The sequence below is a fragment of the Patagioenas fasciata genome, chromosome W (assembly GCF_037038585.1).
Source record: "Patagioenas fasciata isolate bPatFas1 chromosome W, bPatFas1.hap1, whole genome shotgun sequence".
Lineage (NCBI taxonomy): Eukaryota > Metazoa > Chordata > Aves > Columbiformes > Columbidae > Patagioenas > Patagioenas fasciata.
The window spans coordinates 50,439,364-50,461,954 of record NC_092559.1 but is presented as its reverse complement, the minus strand read 5'-3'; the positions used below and the strand labels follow the sequence as shown (position 1 = coordinate 50,461,954).

Genomic DNA, 22,591 nt, shown 5'->3' with positions numbered 1-22,591 from the left:
TAACAGCCATGAAGGCAAGGTTTCCCTTCAAGGAAGATGTTATACGTAATCCAGGGAAATGGAATACTATAGAGAGAGGTATCCAGTTCCTGAGAGAAATAACTGTGTGGGAGATCTATTTTGAGCCAAACAGCCAAGAGGGGACAGACGCAGATAGAATCCTTTGTACACAACCTATGTGGTGCAGGTCTGTACAAAGCGCACCACCTGCATATGCTAAGTCATTGGCATCAATGATCTGAACAGCTTCAGGTGAACAACACATTTCTGACATGGTTAAGCAGCTTCGGCTTTCAGCTATTAGGAGAAGGCATTTCCAATGTCAAGAGAGAGGGCAGAAGAAGTACATGAAGAGAGGAACACTGTGGTTTTTCCTATGAGACCAGGGAGAAAACATGAGGAGGTGGCATGGAAGACCTACCTCAGAACTTCAGGAATGAGTACGTGAGCTAAGAGGAAAAACTCCTAGGAAAATGGCTGCTCCAATTTACAGAAAGGACAAAAGTGATTCTGATCCTCTTGAAGGAACCTCTAATTCATATACAGAGACTGTGCAAAACAGAAATTAGAGGGGCCCTGCCTCCAGCCAGGCGGAGGAAAAGGACAACAGAGTTTACTGGACTGTGCAGATACGATAGCCTGGTACAACACACCCCCAGGAGTAGAAAGCTTTGGTAGACACTGGTGCTCAGTGCATGATAATTCCTTCCAACTATAAAGGAACACAATCCATCAATATTGTTGGAGTGACTGGGGGATCCCAGGAAATGACCGTTGTAGAGGCTGAAATGAGCCTAACTGGGAAAGACTGGCAAAAGCATCCCATTGTGACTGGCCCAGATGCTCCATGCATCCTTGGCATAGACTACCTCAGGAGAGGGTATTTTAAGGACCCAAAAGGGTATAGGTGGGCATTTGGCATAGCAGCTGTGGACACTGAGACATTTGAACAGCTGTCTGATTTGCCTGGTCTCTCAGATGACCCTTCTGTTGTAGGCCTGCTGATGGTTGACAATCAGCAGGTGCCAATTGCTACCATGACAATGCATCACCGGCAATATTGCACCAATCGAGACTCTTTGATTCCTATCCAGAAGTTATCAGTCAATTGGAAAGCCAGGGTGTGATCAGTAAGACTCACTCACCTTTTAACAGCCCAATTTGGCCAGTGCGTAAGTCTAGTGAAAAGTGGAGACTAACTGTAGACTATTACTAATGCTTTTTTCTCTATTCTTTTAGCAGCAGAATGCAGGCCACAGTTTGCTTTCACCTGGAGGGGCATCCAGTACATGTGTAATCGCTTGTCCTGGGGTGGAAATGCAGCCCTACCATCTGCCATGGAATGACTCAAACCACGCTGGAACAAGGTATAGTTCCAGAACAATTGCAGTATATTGATGACATCATTGTATGGGGCAACACAGTTGTCATGGAGGCACCCCGAGGTTAGTTTAAGGGACAGGAGGGTAACAGGGTTTTAGCACTCCAAAGTGACTTGAATACAGGTTCGGATATCAGTTGAGCAAATTATTAAGGGGCAGCAACTAATACAACAGGAGGTCCACAGTGTGCATGCACGTGGCTTCACCCAAAACAATGCCGGAGCTGCCCGAGTCCAGGAAGAGTACGCGCTTGCCTGAACACGGTGTGGGATTATTTTTAAAGGGATACTGTGACAACCTTGAAGCGCTCCCCCCATGCTTAGCAGAACAAAGACCTCTTTTCTTGCAGGAAGAAGAGAAAATAAATAGATCTTCACATCTTCGCCTTTCAAAAGTTTCTGCTTCATCAAAGCATATGTAAATGACTAATTGAAGACACCATGTTATATGGGGTTTATAGAATTGTTTAGTTGTCATAAGCATGTTATTCTTTGTGATCGGTTTCATTTTTATTAGAAGTGTCCTTTTGGAAAACTAAATCTTTATAGAATTAGACAAAAAACACTTATGGTAAAGAATAGAGAAAATGGCCTGGAGCTACTTGTGAATTTTGTGTTGTGGATATATACCGTTTGGATGCATTGCTAAAAAAACTCCTGAAAGTTGAACTAACCGAAACCTAAGAAATAATGCAAGGGTTTGTTCACCTTTGGAATCCAACCAATCAGGGTATATGTGTTACATTGCCTGCTTCTGCAGGAGAACATTTTAGGTTTGTAATGATTAACATAAAGCTTTCTGAAATTCTATTAAAGAAATTAGATTACATCCACCTTGATAAAAATAGCAGGTTTTGACCCCTCTGGGACCCAATTCATTTTCCCAACAAACTCTACTTGGATTGATTTATGAAAAACCAAAACAAAACATGTTGCAAATGGCCACCCTTTGACAATGGATCAGACTCATTTAATTGTAGTTGTGCTTCTAAGAAAGTTATACATGGTATACCTATCTAGAATGGTGGCCTCCTTACAATTGAGAGCGATTCTTATGATCATGAATTTATTCTTGAATGAGATACTGAATGATGCATTGAAATCCTAGACACAGTAGGTCCAGAAATCGCCAATTGCAGTGAATGCACCAACTATAAACGAGCTTGAACTCGGAAGACCTACCTAAATATGGAGATCAGCTCCCATGATGTACCTCTCTCAACGTATACCATGACCACCATAGAAGGGGCAGTACTTCCAGTGTTGTCTTGTCTGTGCTCAAGGACGAGGGTGGTGATCAGCAGAGGTGGAAAACATGGCAGCTGTCTTCCATCAGCAGTCTGCAGGCGAGGAGCTGGTTGGAACCTCGCCTACCCTGTATGGTTCCGGCACTTGCAAATGGTTCAATACCCGCCTGGGTTTTGGCTTCCTCACCATGACCACCATGGGCAGCAAGACTCTGGACTCACCCGGCAAAGTCTTTGTGCACCAGAGTAAGATCCATGCAAAGGGTTTCTGCAGCCTGGAGGATGGTGAAGCTGTGCAGTTCACCTTCATGGAGTCACCCAAGGGCTTAGAGTGTATTTGGGTGACAGGCCTGGGGGGCGCTTACTGCATCGGTAAGAAGAAACCCCAGAGAAAAGACAAGTGCTACAATTGCGGTGAGCAGGGTCCCCACACCAAAGAATGCAAGCTTCCGCCGCAGCCCAAAAAATGCCATTTCTGCCGGAGCACCAGTCATATGATCATCAGCTGCCCAGAAAAAGCTCAGCAGTACAGCGAACTGCCACTGAGAGTCTGAGTTTTGCATTATACATTTGAGTTATAAGGTTGGTTGTTGTGATAGTAACTCAAATGTTTAATTGAACATTTAAAATTTGTTTGATTTATGTGCATGTGTTATTATTTGCCTGTTGAGGGAGAGAGATGGGTTTTCCCATGTAGTAGTAGCCTTCTTACCTGTGGTCAAGCCATATGTGAATACTGTTTAGTCAGTTAATGCGTGTAACCATCTTAGTCAACTTAGGTCCCCACATTTTTGGTTTTGCTCTAAACTTTTTCCTAAGTCCTTATGTAAAAAGCTGTTCATAAATACATATTTACATTTGCATTTTCTCTTCATTTCTCTACTGACTATTTAAAAAGAAAAAAAAACAACAATCAACTAGTAGATTCATGGCAGGGCATGCCACATGGTTGTGTCTGCCTTGCATGGGGGACACCATCAAAGATGTGGTGGAGGCAACCGACCCAGAAGTACAGCTAATGGAAGCTACTGAGAACAGGAAGAAATAGGAAACGTTCTGAGGGACTGAGTGGGAACGATGGTTATTTCAAATTAAACTATCCATAATAACTAGATTACTGTTTTTAATGGTTGGCATAAGTATATGATTTCTTGCTTGTTTTCTTCTACCTCTTCTCTGTTTTCTCCTTGTGTCCTTTATGTAAGAATCACCACTCCCAAAGATGATGCTTGTTTGGACCACGGGTTGGCAGAAGATGTTTTGAACATAAAGATCACTACCATCGACGAAGCAAAAAACAGTGTTTAAGTCATGGGGTGGTGTGACAACCTTGAAGCACTCCCCCCATGCTTAGCAGAACAAAGACCTTGTTATGTCTTAAATGTCTGGTATTTGTTACTTTGGGAGGAAGCGATAGATGATACCTCATCTTATCTTTCCCGAAGTTTTATGGCCATGAAGGCAGACACCTTAGAAAATAAAGACAATTAACAGTGTTGCTGTAAAAGGCCTCATGGCCTAATTGGGAACATAGAGATGAACCATCTGTCGGACAACCAACTACCAGAAGAAATCACGAACCAACAGCTACCCCTGACGGGCAAGACAACTCACTTCTGGTCAATACCATGAACTTTCCCCTAGTTTGAAGACCCCAGACCCATTTCCAGAAGAGTCTTCCTAATTAGCATGAAGAGCGAGCAGAGGGAGAAGATGAACCGCCTTCTCTTATCTCGCATGTAAATGAACTGGGTTATAAAACAACCTCACGTATGATACAGGTTGGCGGCATGTAAATCTTCAACGCGTCCCCCCCTCCAGAGGTTGTCACTGGACCGATGTACCTGTGGAGTAGTGATATCTTACTCTCCCTCTCTGTCTCTCTCTCTATTTCCCTTTCTCTTTCTGATACCTTAGTTTTCCTTTTCTCTCTCTCTCTTCCTTTTTCTTAAACATATAAAGCAATACCATTGTAAATTCTGCTGCTAAAGTCTTGTTAAGTTTTGCATTACAGTTACTAATTGTTGCCAATCCACCGTTTTTAGAAGGGTTTTTGCTGTCAATGTATTGATAAGTTTTGTGGTACTATAACATACTTTTGCCAAGTCACTGATTGCTGTAATTTGTATACCACCATGTGCTTTTAGTAAATTCATAATTGGACCCCCGGAGTGATTGTCTGTCATTCACTTCGCATTGCCACGCAGATTTACCTGGAGTTAACTCACACCTGATCTCATCTGTTGAGTCAGGGCACGTGTTGCGTTCAGAGTTAACTCATCCCTCATCCCATCTGTTGGGACAGGACAGATACACATACTCGTATTGAGTACGGAAAGTGTACACTCACGATTCTGCAAGGGTAAATTTATAATACACTTGCAATCCTGTGAGGAGAAATACACGTGCAAATGTGCACGGAATATTACACGTGCTTATGCGGAAGCACGGGAGGAAAATACACTCGCGATTCTGCGAGGATTAATTTATACACATGCTCGTACTGAGCATGGAAAATACATGTGCAAATGTGCATGGAAAGTATAAATACACATGAAAAATGTGCACGGAAAGTAGATGCACTCGCAATCCTGCGAGGGTTAATTTTACTTACACACGTGGTGGCAAGGCAAGCGGAGTCTCAGTCCCAGGGAGGGGGGGTGCCGTGGCTCCTGGTGGCACTGGCTAAGCTCGTGCTCCAAGGGACCCGCGACAATGGGTCAAGTCTCGACGAGAGTCCCGTTTTTTTATTGGCTGATCAGATCTGACCATAGGCATTCCAGAAGCTTCTCTGCACCCCCACACTGGCTGTGGGGTGCCCCTGAAGCTTCCAAACATCCCCCACACTGGCCACGGGCGCCCAGCGGCTCCCTGGCACCTCGGCACTCCCTTCTCCTAACGGTCCTGGCCAGGGTGCTCTGGGGCCAAACAAAAGAAGCTGTTAGCCTCAAACAGCAGAGAGAAAGAGGGAGATGTGTCTACTCCTTCCATATCGAAGGAGGGAGGGGAAGAGAGGGGGTTTGCATCCTGCCACAATCCACCCTGTGACTACAGTCATGATCTGACACTTTGGAGTGGTATTGCAGTCACCTCTTGCCTCCAAAGTAAAAAGGGGACACTGCCGGTGAGCCTTAATGTCCACTGTGGATCACCATATCTCATGTGTTGACTTACCCCTGCAAAACAGTTATTAATAACAATCAACAATAGAATTGAAGTACTTATAACAATCAACAATTGCCCGAGGTAATTATTGAGTCCAAACATAAGTCACAGTTCATTACTGTTTTCAGTCGCAGGCCTGCCTTCTGAATGGCTTGCTGGTGTTAACTGGATCCTCTTCCACCCCGTCATTGTTGGTGTCGTTTCCAAGGCATCTGGATCCTTTTCCACCTTGTCATCTTCCTTCACCCTGCAAGGAAACACAAAAACAGACCTCGGTCCCAGGGGAGGAACCAGGCTTTCAGAGTTAGTAGTCTGGAACTATCCACCGAACACTAATACGGTGGGTTTTCCCATTCTCATCAAGGGCTTCCCAGGCATATAACCCTCTGGGTTTTGCTAGAGTCATGGGCACAATGCCAATAGATGGTAATTTCACCATGACAGGCTGGCCCACTTTTATTTTTGGGGGCTGTTTTTTCTCTTTGTTGGTTGTCAAGTTGCTGTCTGTCAATGGCTTTTCAGGACAAAACGCCCTGATTTTGGGGCTTCCATAGATTCCCCAGCGGTTATTGACAAGGAAGACAGCTTGTGCTAATCGCTTGTCCCAGTTGTGTCATGATACATCTGCATATTTTTTAATTAAACCATTGGTTCGTTCCACGATCCCATTGGCTTGGGGATAGTATGGTGTATGAAACACCCACTTAATACCTTCTCCCCTAGCCCAGTCTTGAACCACAGCAGCTGAAAAGTATGTGCCATTATCACTCTGGATATTCTCAGGAGTGGGTAGGACACCAAACCACCCACACAGCGCTTGCACGGTTTGATCTCCAGTGGCCATGTTGACAGCAGTGGCCATTGATAATCCTGATACTACCTCTACCCCCACCAGGATGTATTTCTTTCCATTAGAGGGTCTCAATGGCCCAACATAGTCAACTTGCCATGTGCTCCAGAGAGTCTTGCCCTACCTGATATGTAGGGCCGGGGCCTGATTTGGGTGATCAGCTTTAAGTCTGATCTGACATTGTGGACAGGCTGTAAGAATTGCTTCACATGTTCCCATGGACACTGGCCAGCCCTGGGATCAGCATTCATAATAGAGATCTGCTTTTCCAGAATGGTCTTGCTTAAGGTGTAACCATTCAGCTAACCATGCCCACTCCTCTGGTATGCTTTCAGCTATTCTGATTTGGGCTAGAAAGTCAGCTTGTTGATTCCATTTGGCAGAGGGGGTTCAATCTTTTGCATGTCCTTTTACCCAGCCCACACTCAAAGGTTGTGACCTGCCTATCTCTAATAGTCTTTGCCAATCTTCGGCTCTCCACACTCTGGTGCGATTTACTTCCCACTGGTTGGATTCCCATTGGCATATCAATTCAGTGGCACCCTTATAGGTTGCATAGGAATCAGTGTAAATCGTGGAGGCTCCTCCTTCTGCTGCTAATAAGAGAGCACGCAGTTCTCCTACTTGAGCACTACCTTCCCCCTCCCCTGTTATTCTTTTTCCTGTAGCAATCTCCAATGCTGCTGCCTTGTACTGCCAGCTTGTCCCTACCCGATGGGCCAATGCATTAGTGAACCAGACCCCTTGTGTGTCTGAGTCCTGAGTTAGCTCAGGTGCTTCTTTAACTGGAGAGGGTTTATAAGGCAGGCTCAGCAGGACTGGATGAGCGTTCACAGGTTGTTGAAGTTTTGAAACTTTTACAGAACCCTCCTTTAGTAGTAACAATTGACTAACTCCCTCTAAATAGGCGTACCATTTTCATACTGTTGCTTTCTGTGCCACCCCCTTGGGGGGGGTGACCCTTTAAGGATTGAATTCAACAGAGGGAAAGGGCCTTGTACAATAACTTCCTGTGACATACACAGTTTCTCTGCCTCCTTAACTGCTCGAGTAAGTGAGAGAAGTCCCTTTTCCCACTCCAAATATCGTTGTTCAGCTCCCTTAAATGCGGTGGAAGAGAACAACAAAGGTCTAGCTGGCCCTATTGGCCCCCTTTGGAATATGGCACAATAGGAGGCATGTTCTGCAAACCCTCATTCCACTCTTAATAGGTCTTGTGGATGTAGTGGGCCCAATTTTTGATAGGCTTTAAGTTCATCTTTTAGAACATTAAGGGCCTCTGTATGTTGTAGAGTCCAATTCCATTTCTTGTTTTTTCAGAGTAGGTCATATAGGGGACGGGCAATCACTGAGAATCCTGGGATATGTTTTCTCCAGTACCCTAATGTACCCAACAGGCATTGCAAGTCTGCTTTGCTGTTTGGGGTGTGCCCCTTGTCTATGGTAGCCAGGACATCATCAGGCATTGCTATGGCTCCTCCTATCCACCAAGCCCCTAAGAATTTAACTTCCTTGCTGGGACCCTGGCACTTGGACGGTGGAATATCTAATCCGTTCTGTGTTAATAAATTCCAAAGAGTTTCTGCTACTTGTCCTACCTGTTCCTTATAGTCTCCGCCCACTAAGATGTCGTCTATATATTGATATATGCAAATGCACGAGGGTACCTGTACAGTGTCAATGAGTGCAGCAAGGGCATTGTGGGCAATAGTAGGAGAGTGTTTGTACCCCTGAGGAAGCCGATTAAAAGTGTATTGCTTCCCTTCCCAAGTAAAAGCAAATTGTGCCTTGTCTTCTTCCCTTAGGGGAATCATGAAGAACATATCTTTAACATCTAAAGCAGCCATCCATGGGTGGGCTGCTGTTTGTATTACAGTCACCACCGAGGCTATGTTTGGGACGGCAGCTGTTAGGGGTGCGGTATTATTATTCAGTTTTCGATAATCAATAGTTAGGCGTCATTGCCCATCAGGCTTGCGAACGGGTCAAACTGGAGAATTATAGGGAGAATGGGTGCAGCTAATTATTTGTCTTTCTTCAAGATCATTAATAACCTCCGTAATGACCCATTTTGCTGCATTTGCCAGGGGGTATTGTGGAGTACAGGTTATTGTAGATGTGGGTAGAGCAGGAGCAAGTTGCAAAATCCTAATGCCAGTAGTTCCTTCGAACTGCAAGGGTGCAGAGGTAAGTGGCAATATTCTAATACGGGCTACCTCTGCTCTGTGGCTTCCAAAGCTCCAAATCTCCCCATTAGGTAAGCACCACCGTCTACCTGCCAAAATATCAAATCCCAATATGTTTGCCTTATAAGGACTCAGGGCAACTTCCACAGCCGTCAACCGCTTTTCCCCAGGCAGAAAAAGGTGGGTTCAAGCTAAAGGACATCTCTTTGCTACACCCGTTACCCCTACTATATTGACGGCTTTCCTTGATGGTTTAATCCCAAGTTTGTCAGCTTGACACCTGTTCAAAACACTGATTTGTGCGCCCGTGTCAATTAGAAATTTCACACTTATCCGCCTTGAACCGACGGGAATATGTATGTATGGTTCTTTATCACTGGACTATTGGCAAGAAAATACAAAGCGGGTGGGGCGGTCCTGCTTCCCATCCGCTTCTACTAGTTTTTTGGCTCCCTTTGTGAGGATACGAAAGGGTTAATGTTTCACTTGTCCTCAGGGAGGGGGGCGGTTACCAGTGCCTCCTCTTTGTTCTCTGATTTTCCCTCTAAATATTCCACCAGCTCCTGTATATGCTCAGTGGAAAGCTTATATAGCAGTGTTCGAGGCACGCCCAGAGCAAACACACGGTGCCAGAGGCTGCTCCACTGCAGGCTGCTGCTCTGATCTGACCAGCAGCCAAAACACTCCGGTTTCTGTGACGGGGTAGGGGGCGGCCCCTGAAGAGGCTCAGCTCGGCTAGTCTTCCGAACTGTCCGGCTCCTGCATGGGTTGCTGCTCTGGTCTACCCACCCCATCTCACGCCCATGTGTAACCACATTGTGTAAAATTTCCACCCGGGTTAATACATGCTCAGGAGGGCTTCGGGAATTTTGCTTATTACGATCAATAGCCCCCTGAATTTTCTCCTTAAGGGACTGGACATATATTTTTAAAGCATCCGGTAATCCTTTAATAAATGGCCGAAGGTGGACTGGATCCACCGGAGCCACCATAGGGGGGGACTGTCAGCCTCTTTCATACATTGCTTATATACAGGCCACCTTTTGAACTCCCTCAGCAAGGTCTGATAAACCTTTTATAACAATTGCATTTGGCTCCCCACGTTCCCTAGGATCTATACCACCAGTCTAGTAAGTTACACGAGATGTGATGGACTGATTACCGTCCGGACCATCACTTAAAAATACCCCTGGACCCCAGAAGCCTGTGGCCTTGTCCTTACTCAATAATATTCTATCACCCCCGGTAAGTGAAACGCACCAAAGATATTCAGTCTCTGTTTCGCCGGGCTTGCGTGAGAATTTAGTTTGTAAATCTCCTAGCTCCAGTCCTGAATATGGTGTGCTATGGGTAGCCGTGCATGGATTTTTGATTCGTCCTTCCATATGTGTTTCAGTTCTAATAAGAGGACGCACGTCCTTTGTTTCTACTCCCCCTTCATCAACACTGTTTTCAGAATCAGTATCTTTGTCAAGAAGCAGGGGGGCTGAGGGGAACACCTGAACTGGGGGGACACTAGGGGAAGCTCTTGTATTAATTAACAAAAACTCATGTTTTTGTTCCAAAAAAACAAGTTTCTGTTCTAACAAGCCAAGTCTCTGTTCTAAAAAATCCGATCGAATGCTTTGCCGCGAAAAGTCCTGTATTAGAGAGTCAAACTGTTTGCTTTGCCGCGAAAGGTTTTGCTTTAAAGAGTCAAACTGTTCACTTTGCCGCGAAAGGTGCTGCTTTAAAGAGTCAAATTGTTCGCTTTGCTGTGAAAGGTTTTCCTCCATTCGGAACTTAAGTTTACACAGATCCTGTGCTACCTTTAAGCAAACGCCCAGACTGAAACACACCGCGATCCACATTATGGCAAGACCCCAGGTTACTGCAGAGATGTTACTCAACCCTCTAAATAATTCCTCCATAACTGATACCCTGATCGACTACGCCAAAAATGTCATGGAGGCATCCTGAGGTTAGTTTAAGGGACAAGAAGGTAACAGGGTTTTAGCACTCCAAAGTGACTTGAATACAGGTTCGGATATCAGTTGAGTAAATTATTAAGGGGCACCAACTAATACAACAGGAGGTCCACAGTGTGCATGCACGTGGCTTCACCCAAAACAATGCCGGAGCTGCCTCTGAGTCCGGGAAGAGTACACACTTGCCTGAACATGGTGTGGGATTATTTTTAAAGAGATACACATACTCGTATTGAGTACGGAAAGTGTACATTAGCGGTTCTGCGAGGGTAAATTTATAATACACTCGCAATCCTGTGAGGAGAAATACACGTGCAAATGTGCACGGAATATTACACGTGCTTATGTGGAAGCACGGGAGGAAAATACACTCGCGATTCTGCGAGGATTAATTTATACACATGCTCGTACTGAGCATGGAAAATACATGTGCAAATGTGCATGGAAAGTATAAATACACATGAAAAATGTGCACGGAAAGTAGATGCACTCGCAATCCTGCGAGGCTTAATTTTACTTACACACGTGGTGGCAAGGCAAGCGGAGTCTCAGTCCCAGGGAGGAGGGGTGCCGTGGCTCCTGGTGGCACTGGCTAAGCTCGTGCTCCAAGGGACCCGCGACAATGGGCCAAGTCTCGACGAGAGTCCCGTTTTTTTATTGGCTGATCAGATCTGACCATAGGCATTCCAGAAGCTTCTCTGCACCCCCACACTGGCTGTGGGGTGCCCCTGAAGCTTCCAAACATCCCCCACACTGGCCACGGGCGCCCAGCGGCTCCCTGGCACCTCGGCACTCCCTTCTCCTAACGGCCCTGGCCAGGGTGCTCTGGGGCCAAACAAAAGAAGCTGTTAGCCTCAAACAGCAGAGAGAAAGAGGGAGATGTGTCTACTCCTTCCATATCGAAGGAGAGAGGGGGAGAGAGGGGGTTTGCATCCTGCCACAACAGTGAAACAAGTTTTTGAGAAAGGTGAGAGAATAATTCAGATTCTTTTGGATGCCGGTTTTGCCATAAAACGAAGCAAGGTCAAGGGACCTGCACGAGAGATCCAATTTTTAGGAATAAAATGGCAAGATGGCCATCGTCAGATCCCAATGGATGTGCAGCTATGTTTCCACTTACTAATAAAAAGGAGACAGAGACTTTCTTGGGCGTTGTAGGTTTTTGGAGAATGCATATTCCTGACTACAGCCAGATTGTGAGCCCTCTCTATCGTGTGACTCGGAAAAAGAACCAATTTGAGTGGGGCCCTTAACGACAAGCCCTTGAACAAATTAAGCATGAGGTAACTCATGCAGTGGCCCTTGGACCAGTTCAGACTGGACTAGATGTTAAAAATGTGCTTTACACCGCAGCCGGAGATAATGGACTTACCTGGAGCCTCTGGCAGAAAGCACTAGGAGAAACCCGAGGTTGACCCTTAGGTTTTTGGAGTCGAGCATACAAAGGCCAACTGAGGCCAACTATACTCCAACTGAAAAAGAGATACTAGCAGCATGTGAAGGGGTCTGAGCCACTTCAGAAGTGATTAGTACTGAAGCACAGCTTCTTCTGGCACCTCGACTGCCAGTGCTGGGCTGGATGTTCAAAGGGAAGGTTCCCTCTATGCATCATGCAACCGATGCTATGTGGAGTAAATGGATTGCATTGATCACACAACGAGCTCGAACTGGGAGTCCTAATCACCCAGGGATCTTAGTTGTGATTACAGATTGGCCAGAAAGTAAAGACTTTGGAATGTTGCCAGATGAGGAGGAAGTAACACGTGCTCAAGAAGCACCACCCTATAATAAACTTACAGAAACTGAAAAGTAGTATGCACTGTTCACAGATGGATCCTGCCATCTTGCAGGAAAACATCAGAGGTAGAAAGCTGCTGTGTGGTGTGGGAGATTTGAAGGATTTTCTTTAATAGGTTTAATAGGTCTTTAATAGTTTAATAGGTCTTTGTCTGTTATATGGTACAGTAAGTTCATAGACTGTTAAATAATGAGAATCCATGGACTCAAAATGTACATTTTGTGACAATACAGAAGATCATAGGGAGACCCAGCAGTACCTCTGCCAGGCTGAGCAGTAAGCGGTCCAAAAGTGCAATGCTAAAATCGAGATATTGTCTTGAATAAGTGTAACTCTGATCTATCTGCATATTTGAACTTGGTATTTGGTTTTCATATCTTAGCATTTTAATTTGCATATTTATATTTGGTACCAAAACAATTTTGTCTTGGGAGAAAATTACAAAATGGTATCCTTACACATTACAGTAATTGTTTATATTGTTATATAGTAATTTTGAGACCAGAAAAGAATTTAAATTGTTAAACTCGGATTCGCATTAAAAAATCAAACCAAACAAAACAAACAAACAAAAAACCAACACACTAACAAAACACCTAAATGCTATGATGGATGTGAACTCGGTATTGTATGAAGTTGTATTTAAAAGTTGCTAGAATATGAACTGATTTGGATCTAGGAAAATGGAATAATGGATTGATGTTTAATATGCTGGTTTTTGACATCTGTAAATTGTGAAAGGTAAATGGGGCTGAGGAATGTAACGACTGTTGAGCTAATTGGAGTTGCATATAAAGTGTATTATGGTTAGAATGAAATGGGAAAACAAAAAAGCAAAATATCCCAGGCCTGTGCTTGAACATAAATTTCAGGCCTGTGTCAAACTACAAGATAAACGCAACTCATTGTAACTGAGGAGTTTTCCAGAGCCTCCTACTTTGTACCAGCGATTACGCCACCTGTGTGGCTTTGGCTATATCTGAACTGCAGCAAGAAGAAAGAAAAAAAAAAAAAAAGTAAAAACCTAGTTTCCCACTGCTAAGCAGAGAAAGGGGGGCTTTACTCCCCCCGCTCTTTCTTTTTTTCCCTGAAGTGTTGTCATCCATCCTTGTCGTGGCACTGCGTTGCTTCTCGGCTTTGAATCAGGGGTTGTTGGTGCTGTTTCTTTTTGCTTCTGTCTTGTTTTCTAGGTTTTGGCACATCTGGGGAGAGAGCTCATCATTTTACCTCCTTGCTGAAGTCAGTCTTTTCACACGGGTCAGCTTTGGGGGCTCAGAGTGCTCAGTGCTTCTCTGAGTCAGACTGGTACTAATTCGGGTGCGGAGTGGAGCCAGGTTGGTTTGATGTGGAGTTTGAACTGATTTTTTTTCATGCTGGGCTGAAGATCCTGCCATCTCAGATGGGGGCGAGAGGGAGGTTTTATTCCCCCCCCAGCAATGTTACTGCTAGAGAACTGTAATACTGCATGAAGGAGTCTGAGGGCTGAAATTTAAAGGTATCACCAGTGGATCCATTGTTCTAATGAAGTTGGGAAATTAAACCAAATTTTTTTTTTTAATAGACTTATTCTGTGATAACTAGTTGTAAGAGACACTACACTGATAGAACTGAAACAGGACTTCGATCCGGTAAGGGAAAACAATATCCAATAAATATGACAGCCAAAATGGAGTTGGAAACTTTGAGGAATAAATTTATGACAACTTTACAGGCTGACTGCATTTGATTGGACTTGCAGATTTGTCTATTTATAGCTACAACACAGAAACTACCTGTGGCTATTGTGAGACAGTATGATGAGATTGCTAACAGACTGATTGTTACTCTGATCAAGGGAATGAATTTAAGTCTTAATAGGCTATGATCCTTTTGTCATATATGTATCATATATGAAATTTAATTTTGATTTTTTATTTGCAATCTACATCCTTGTAAAATGCACTAGCTGATTTTCTTAACAGCACAGCTTTTGGCATGCATAAATGTAAACTGATGTAGAACCTGCAAGCCTTTAATATCAGGTCACAGACCATACTTGTATTTGGTCTGATCCTACATACTTGCACAGTTTTTGTTGATGTTTCTGGGAAGTCTCATAAAGCTGTAGTGGTCTGGCATGAAGACAACAATTGGCATCATTCTGTAAAAATATTGAAGGTTCAACCCAATTAGCAGAACTTTGCATTATTTAGAGCTTTTTAAGGAGGAACCTCTACATTTGATTTGTGATTCTGAGTACGTAGTCAAGGTCCAACGCACGTGTCTGATTCCGAACTGGGTTTTTTTGGTTTGGTTTTGTTGTGTTGTTTTTTTTTTTTTCCCAAAATCAAAAAGGGGGAGAAGTAGGGGATAAACCACAAAACTAATTGTCAAAAGCATTGTATGTGATGAATCACTTATATCTAAGTGGTGCAGCCCAAATTTGCCCTGTGATGAAATACTTTGCAAGTATGACCCAAAAACATGCTAAATCAGAAAGAACCTACATTAGTTATGGTCAAATCACTAGTTAATGGTCAGTGAAAAAGGCCACATCAATTGATAACCTGGGGAAAAGGTTATGTTTGTGTCATTACAGGCCAAGGATCAAAGTGGATTCCCGCAGAATGGGTCAAGCCATGGCTGAATAAAGACAACAAAGATTTAACAGATGCAGACGGACAGGAGGGAGATAAGTTGTGAGGACTGTTTCAGATGTAAACCGTGGATCCCAATTCAGTGTTATAGATGCTCAGAGACCTGGTGGTCTAGAAGCCTATTAGAAAGCAGGTGGTGTGCCTTCTGTGTTAGCTAGCTAATTTTAGGAGATGGCAGCATTTTGCATGTTGATCCAAGTGCTGTGGAAAAACATGATTCTGCCTGCAGTATGTAATAATTTTGCCCTGTTTCTTGATATGTCAGGGGCATCCAGATTTCTTGCATAAACTCAGGTTCTCCCAGAAGGTATATTCTGAGCTCCCTGGGCAATAGCTGTGCATATATCAGTGTGGTAAAGGTTCTGCATGCTGTGAAACCCAGTGTGCTGTTTTTACTGAGATAATTTTGTTCATGCAGTTAGAAACTTTTTCATAGTTAGCATGGTTGTTGTTTGGATTTAGTTTGAGAACAAGAAGATAACATGTCAGGACAGAGTTAATGGTCTTTAATTGTTGTTGTCTGGGAGCCAAGGTCTTTCTGAGCTCTCTTCCCACAGGTGTGAGGCAGCTAGGAAGGGGGTCATAAATGGGGCAGACCTTGACTGACATCCAGACTGATCAATAAGAATATTCCATGCCATTAGCGTCATGCTTCACATTTAAGGAGAGTCAGGATTTTCCAGCTAGAGGAGAGACAGAAGTGGAGACCCATTCTGGTTCTGTTCTGTTTCAGTGGAGTTCCATTCAGGAGTTTCTTTTAGTTTGACCTTTTGCCATCCTGCCATTTTGCAGTTGGCCTCTGGGCCTTTCTGCCTTCTCTTCCCCCTGGGATCAGCTGCTCAGGACCAGGGTGTTCTCTTCCTGGGAATGGCTGCTCAGCAAGGATAGAGTTTGTGAGGAATCGCACTGAGTATCTTTTATATTATATTTCCATTTTATATATATTATTATTATTTAGAGGTATATTAGTATTATTTTTTTTATTTTATTAAACTGTGTTTATCTCATTCCATGAGTTTTTCCCTTTTGATTCTCTCCCCTATTTGGGGGTAGGGGGGAGCGAGTTGTGATTGCAAGCTTGGGTTAAACTCCAACAGTGTTACGGCAATCTTTTATGAAAAGCCTGGCTACTTCCTCCCACTCATAATGAGGTGCACCTTGAGGGTGAGGTTGCAAAGTGCCTAAGACAACCTACACCATAGTTCTCAATCTGAGGGGTCAGGGGAAGGTTCCCAGGTCCTCACTGCATCACCCTTCCATTATTGATAAATGGGAACTGGGTCTAGGTAGGTAGGGCAGTGGACCTTAGATGATTCAGTATTTAACTGCAAGACAAAAAATGCAAAATCTCCCCAGCTCCATCACACAACTACTGAGAGAGTTTCAAAATGGGGGCATGTGGAGAGGCACCAATGTTAGGCTAGCATAAAGACCATTACCCTGATATGCCCTTTTGGTGTACAAGATTCTCACTCCCAGCAACCACTTCATGCCTGCCTTCTGCTCTGCTACTGCTATCCACAGCCCCTCCGTCCCCTCTGTCTTGCATTCCTTTTACCAAGCCAGATGCAACTTACCCTTCTCCATGTGAGAACAAACTGCACATCTGAGGAGACAATTGCTCCCTACAGATTTACTTGCAGATCCAGGAAAACAGTCCTTTGCAGAAAGGATTTTTCAGTGCTCAGTGTGCCTATGCCAAAATGCCTCAGCAGATTCTCTCATCTTTTCTGCTCAACAAAGTACATTGCTGGAGTCTGTTACTGCTGTTCTCAGGGAAGCCATGGAATAAACTAGATAACTGAAGCCACAGAAGTAGCAAATGTCCCGTGTCTTGCTCTTCCTGCCTTAGGAAGGATGTGGGTTGATCTTGAAAGACATCAGATCAGTTCTGTGTCTTTCTTCTTCCAAAATCAGATGCTAAGTGAAAAAAACAAAGTGTGCACAGGAATAATAACACAGCTTTGTTTTACCTTCTCCAGAAGCTGCTTAGTGTTTCACAAAGCAAGATAAGCAATGTGACCTTTGTGGCTATTCACATGCATGTGTGCGCAGGAGCTGGGCAGGATGGCAGCACCCCACACAAAGCCCACTGTCACCCCCCCTTTCCTCCCAAGCACGTTGAATAAGGCAGATAAATAGCCTCTCTGCCACATAGCATTACATCACGTGCTTCAGGAGGCAGCTTTACCCACCCCGGGGTGGCCAAGAGGGAGGCCAAAGCCTGGGTGCTGAAGTGCCTGGGAAGTCTGTGGCTGTGCTTCACAAACCCAAGGGAAAATTCAGTTCTAACTGCAATGAAGGGGCAAGCCTGGTCCAAAAGTCCCTCTTCTTGCCCTCTCTGCTACATTGGGAGGATGGCTGATGCCAGCAGTAATGTCCAAGGAAAGCCACAGCTGGTGCCTCCATGCACGAGACAGGTTGCAAGTTCCTTGGCTCCGTGATTGCCATCAATAATGCATTCACAGGATAGGATGGAAGAGCTGGGCAGCTAACACCACTCTTGGGGCTGCTCAATGGCACCACTGTCTCTCTGCTCACTGATGATGGCTATACATGTACAGAGGATCATAAGCTCCTAGTGAAGATATGCCAGTTTAGCTAGCAGGCTGTGTCCTCAGCCCAGAGTATCAAGTTTGCTTAAAATGAAGGAAATCACATTTCCTCCTGCCCCTTATTTAAACAACCTCCTCTGTGGCTTAAGGCCCATTTGGAAAACAGTTCTCAACTGTGCTGCCTGGAGAAGAGTGTGAGGAAATGCAGAATCTCATTCAGCAGGAGTGGGTCATAGGCCTGTTGGAGCTCACAGAGAGCAGAGCTCCTTTAATCACCCTTTCTCAAGGTACACTGCATACTTTCCTCTGGTTTCACTGTTTGTGTCCCCCTTTTTTCCTTCCTATTTGGTGCAACTAGTGCAGCTCTGGGCTTAAGTCCTGTGCAAAGCTGAGGGACTGATGACATGGCCTCCTGGTGCAGGTGAACCAAAAGACCCTTTATTTAGGCAAGGCACTTACATTTATAGCTGGTAGCTGTTGTACACGCATTTAACTTTCTGTTTTGATTGGTTTATGCTAGGTGTTCATGTGCTTAAAGCTATATTGCAATTGGTTTACTTAATCTTGCACGCACTCTGGCAGTTTGGCTAACACATTGTAAATATCATGCTGATAGTGTTTTTCTGTTTCATTGACCTCCTCTTATCTTGTACAAAAACATCCTGGTTCCTCACTGTATTTTAGTCAAGGTCGTTCCAGTAACTCAAGGTGACTGTAAGAAATTCCACACAAAGCTTCCCATGTTCAGGGACTATATTTCCACACAGGAGATATCAGCATGCATTTTCTCTTCCCTGGTATGTCTTTGGACGCTCTTTCTAGACTTTGTGCTACCTGATGATCAGTTCGAGTCTAAAGATTTAGCCCTCAGGATCTGCTGAAACCCCATTTCATGTGGATATGCCTTAACTCAAATATCGACTTCACTTTAGGGGGACTATTCACATGAGTTAAGGCATGGGAGATCCACTCTTATCCTTCTCCATCCCTTTTCTGCTTCTGGAACATGTATACATAAATATAATGTCCAGTTCACAGTCTAAAACTAGTCCATCTCTCTTTTCTCTGTTCTCAATCTTCTAAAATCTTTCTTTAAAAACAGAGCAGGGAAGAAGCAAAGGGCTTACAGATTAAGTGCTGGTGGCATGTTGGGGGTGCCCTGAGCAGCAGCCATGGTTGTGAAGTAGCTGGGCAAATCTGAGCAAAGGAATCATCGAATCATAGAATCCATCTGATTGGAAGAGACCCTCAAGATCATCGAGTCCAGCTATAACCTAACTCTAGCACTATGTCTCTAATAATCTCATCTATGCACTGTTTAAACACCTCCAGGGATGGTGACTCAACCACTTCCCTGGGTAGCCTGTTCCAATACTTCACAACCCATTCCATGAATAAATTTTTACTAATATCCAATCTGAACCTTCCCTGGTGCAACTTGAGGCCACTTCCTCTTGTCCTATCACTTGCTACTTGGGAGAAGATACCAACACCCTCCATGCTACAAAGACCTTTCAGACAGTTGTAGACAGTGATCAGGTCTCCCCTCAGCCTCCTTTTCTCCAGGTTAAACAGCCCTAGTTCCCTCAGATGCTCCTCATAATATTTCCCTAGTCCTGCTGGCTACACTATGCTTGATACAAGTCAGGATGCTGTTGGCCTTTTTGGCCACCTGGGCACACAGCTGGCTCATGTTCAGATGGTTGTTGATCAACACCCCCAGGTCCTTTTCCACCAGGCAGCTTTCTAGCAACTCATCCCCAAGGCTGTAGCATTGCCTGGGGTTGTTGTGACCCAAATGCAGGACTCGGCTCTTGGCCTTGTTAAACCTCATATAATTGGCCTCAACCCAAATATCCAGCCGGTCCAGATCCCTCTGTATAGCCTTCCTACCCTCAAGCACATTGACACTCCCACACAATTTGGTGTCATCTGCAAACTTACTGAGGGTGCTCTTAATCCCCTCATCCAGATAATTGATAAAGATATTAAAGAGAAGTGACACCAATCCTGAGCCCTGGGGAACACCACTCGTGACCAGCCGCCAACTGGATTTGACTACATTCACCACAACTCTTTGAGCCCAACCATCTAGCCAGTTCTTAAACCAGCAAAGAGTACACCCATCTAAGCCATGAGATGCCAGCTTCTTCAGGAGAATGCTGTGGGAAATGATGTCAAAGGCTTTACTGAAGTCTAAGTACACAACATCCACAGCCTTTCCCACATCCACTAAGCGGGTTATCTTGCCACTGAAAGAGATCAGATTGGTCAAGCAGGACCTGCGTTTCATAAACCCATGCTGACTGGGCTTGATGATGTGGTTGTCTAGTATGTGCCTCAAGATGGCACTCAGGATGATCTGTTCCATGACCTTCCCTGGCACCGAGGTCAGACTGACAGGCTTGTAACTCCCCGGATTCTCTTTCCAGCCCTTCTTGTAGATGGGCGTCACATTTGCCAACTTCCAGTCAACTGGGACCTCTGCAGTTAGCCAGGATTGCTGATAAATAATGGAAAGGGGCTTAGTGATCACCTGTGCCAGCTGCCTCAGCACCCTTGGATGGATCCCATCTGGCCTCATAGACTTGTGCGTGTCTAAGTGGTATAGCAGGTCGCTAACCATTTCCTCTTGGATTATTTGGGCTTCATTCTGCTCCCCATCCCTGTCTTCCAGCTCAGAGGGTTGGGTACCTGGAGCACCATTGAGTAGCCTGCCCCCTCTTCCAAAGGTTATAAATTCTCTTTTTATTCTTGAGTTCCAGCCAAAGCTGTCTATTCAGCCAGGCCGGTCTTCTTCCCCATCAGCTCGTCTTTTGGCACATGGAGACAGCCTGCTTCTGCGCCTCTAAGATTTCCTTCTTGAAGGGTGTCCAGCCTTCCTGGACTCCTTTGTCCTTCAGGACTGCCTCCCAAGGGACTCTGCTAATCAGCCTCCTAAACAGATCATCTGCCCTTCGGAAATCCAAGGTAGCAGTTCTGCTGACCACCCTCCTTCTCCAAGAACAGAAAAGTCGATAATTTCATGATCACTATGGTCAAGGCGACCTCCAACTGACACATTACCCGTGAGTCCTTCTCTATTCACAAAAAACAGGTCCAGTGGGGCACCTTCCCTAGTTGGCTCATTAACCAGCTATGTCAGGAACCAACCCCCCCCCCCAACTCAGGCTGTGGGCACCCAGCAGCAGCTTGGCACCTCTGCGCCCCCTCCTTCTCCCTCTTAACGACCCTGATCAACCGGTTCCAAGGTCAAGCAAAAAAAGCTGTTACCCCCATTGCAGGAAAGGATGGGGATGTGTTGAGGGAGAGGGGGATATGTCTGTACCTTCCATATCGAAGGAAGGGGTGGGGGGGAGAGGGGAGGGTGTGCATCTGCCACATCCTCCGTAATAGATTTGAGGCCCTAGATCTTGAAGAAGAGATAGATGAGGATGTGGTGCAAGGTCACATAATAAGCGGTAGTTGACTCCATGCCTCAAGACTGCCTCAGATAAGAAAGAAAGAAGGGTAACTGTAGTAGGCAATTCCCTTCTGAGAGGGAGAGAGGGCCCAATCAGCAGAGTTGACCCGCATCGTAGGGAAGTTTGTAGTCTACCTGGAGCCCGGATCAGGGACATCACCAGGGTGCACCCAACAGACTACTACCCACTGCTGATCTTCCAGACAGACCGGGGGGAAGCTGCATCCCACAGTCTGAGGGGAATGAAGAAAGATTTCAACGCCTTGGGACAGTTGGTGAAAGAGTCTGGGGCTCAAGTGATTTTCTCTTCCCTCCTTCCATTTTCGGGTGAGGACGTGGGATGGAATAGAAAAATGCAGTCCATAAACAATTGACTACAAGACTGGTGCTACAGGCAGGGCTTTGGATTCTTTCATAATGGCTGGTTTTATAAGACACCAGTCCAGACAGTGATAAGTGGGAAATGTTTATCTTGCAGGGGCAAAAGAATGCTGGGACAGGAATTAGCAGGACTCATTTGGAGAGCTTTAAACTAGCCTCGAAGGGGAATGGGGTTGTATCTGGGTTTCCATCAGTGGGGCAGCACTCTAGAGTTCATGAGGGCTGGGAGGCTTCCCAAACCCCTAGGGTGAAATTGGAGTGCTCAGCTCACTCTCTGAAATGCCTGTACACCAATGCGCGCAGCATGGGGAATAAGCAGGAGGAGTTAGAAACCAGTGTTCAGGCAGGAGATTATGACCTGGTGGCAATTACAGAGACATGGTGGGACAGCTCACATGACTGAAATGTGGTCATGGATGGCTATGTACTTTTCAGGAAAGACAGGCCAGCCAGGTGTGATGGTGGAGCTGCTCTTTACGTGAGAGAGCAACTACAATGTATTGAGTATTGTCCAGGCACGGATGAGGAGCGAGTTGAGAGTCTATGGGTGACAATTAAGGGGCAGGCTGGCAGGGGTGATACTGTTGTGGGTGTCTATTATAGGCCACCAGATCAGGGTGAGGAAGCTGATGAAGCCATCTACAGACAGCTGAGAGCAGCCTCACAGTCACAGGCCCTGGTTATGGCGGGGAATTTTAGCTTCCCTGATGTTTGCTGGAAGGACTACTCAGCCAGCCAGCCTCAGTCTAGAAGGTTCCTCCAGTGCCTTGACAATAACTTTCTGATGCAAATGGTGGAGGAGCCAACTAGGAGAAGTGCACTGCTGGACTTCATCCTGACTAACAAGGAGGGTCTGGTTGAAGCAGTGAAGGTTGCAGCGACCATGAAATGGTGGAGTTCAGGATCTTGTGTGGCAGGAACAAAATAGCAAGCAGAATTGCAACCCTGGATTTCAGGAGGGC

The 22,591-nt window shown here is 45.2% G+C and overlaps 1 pseudogene; it reads left to right on the top strand.

The window, feature by feature from the left end:
- The first annotated feature begins 2,696 nt into the window (after positions 1-2,696).
- The window catches only part of LOC136114532 (mitogen-activated protein kinase kinase kinase 1-like), a 190,547-nt pseudogene continuing 170,652 nt past the window's right edge, over positions 2,697-22,591 (top strand).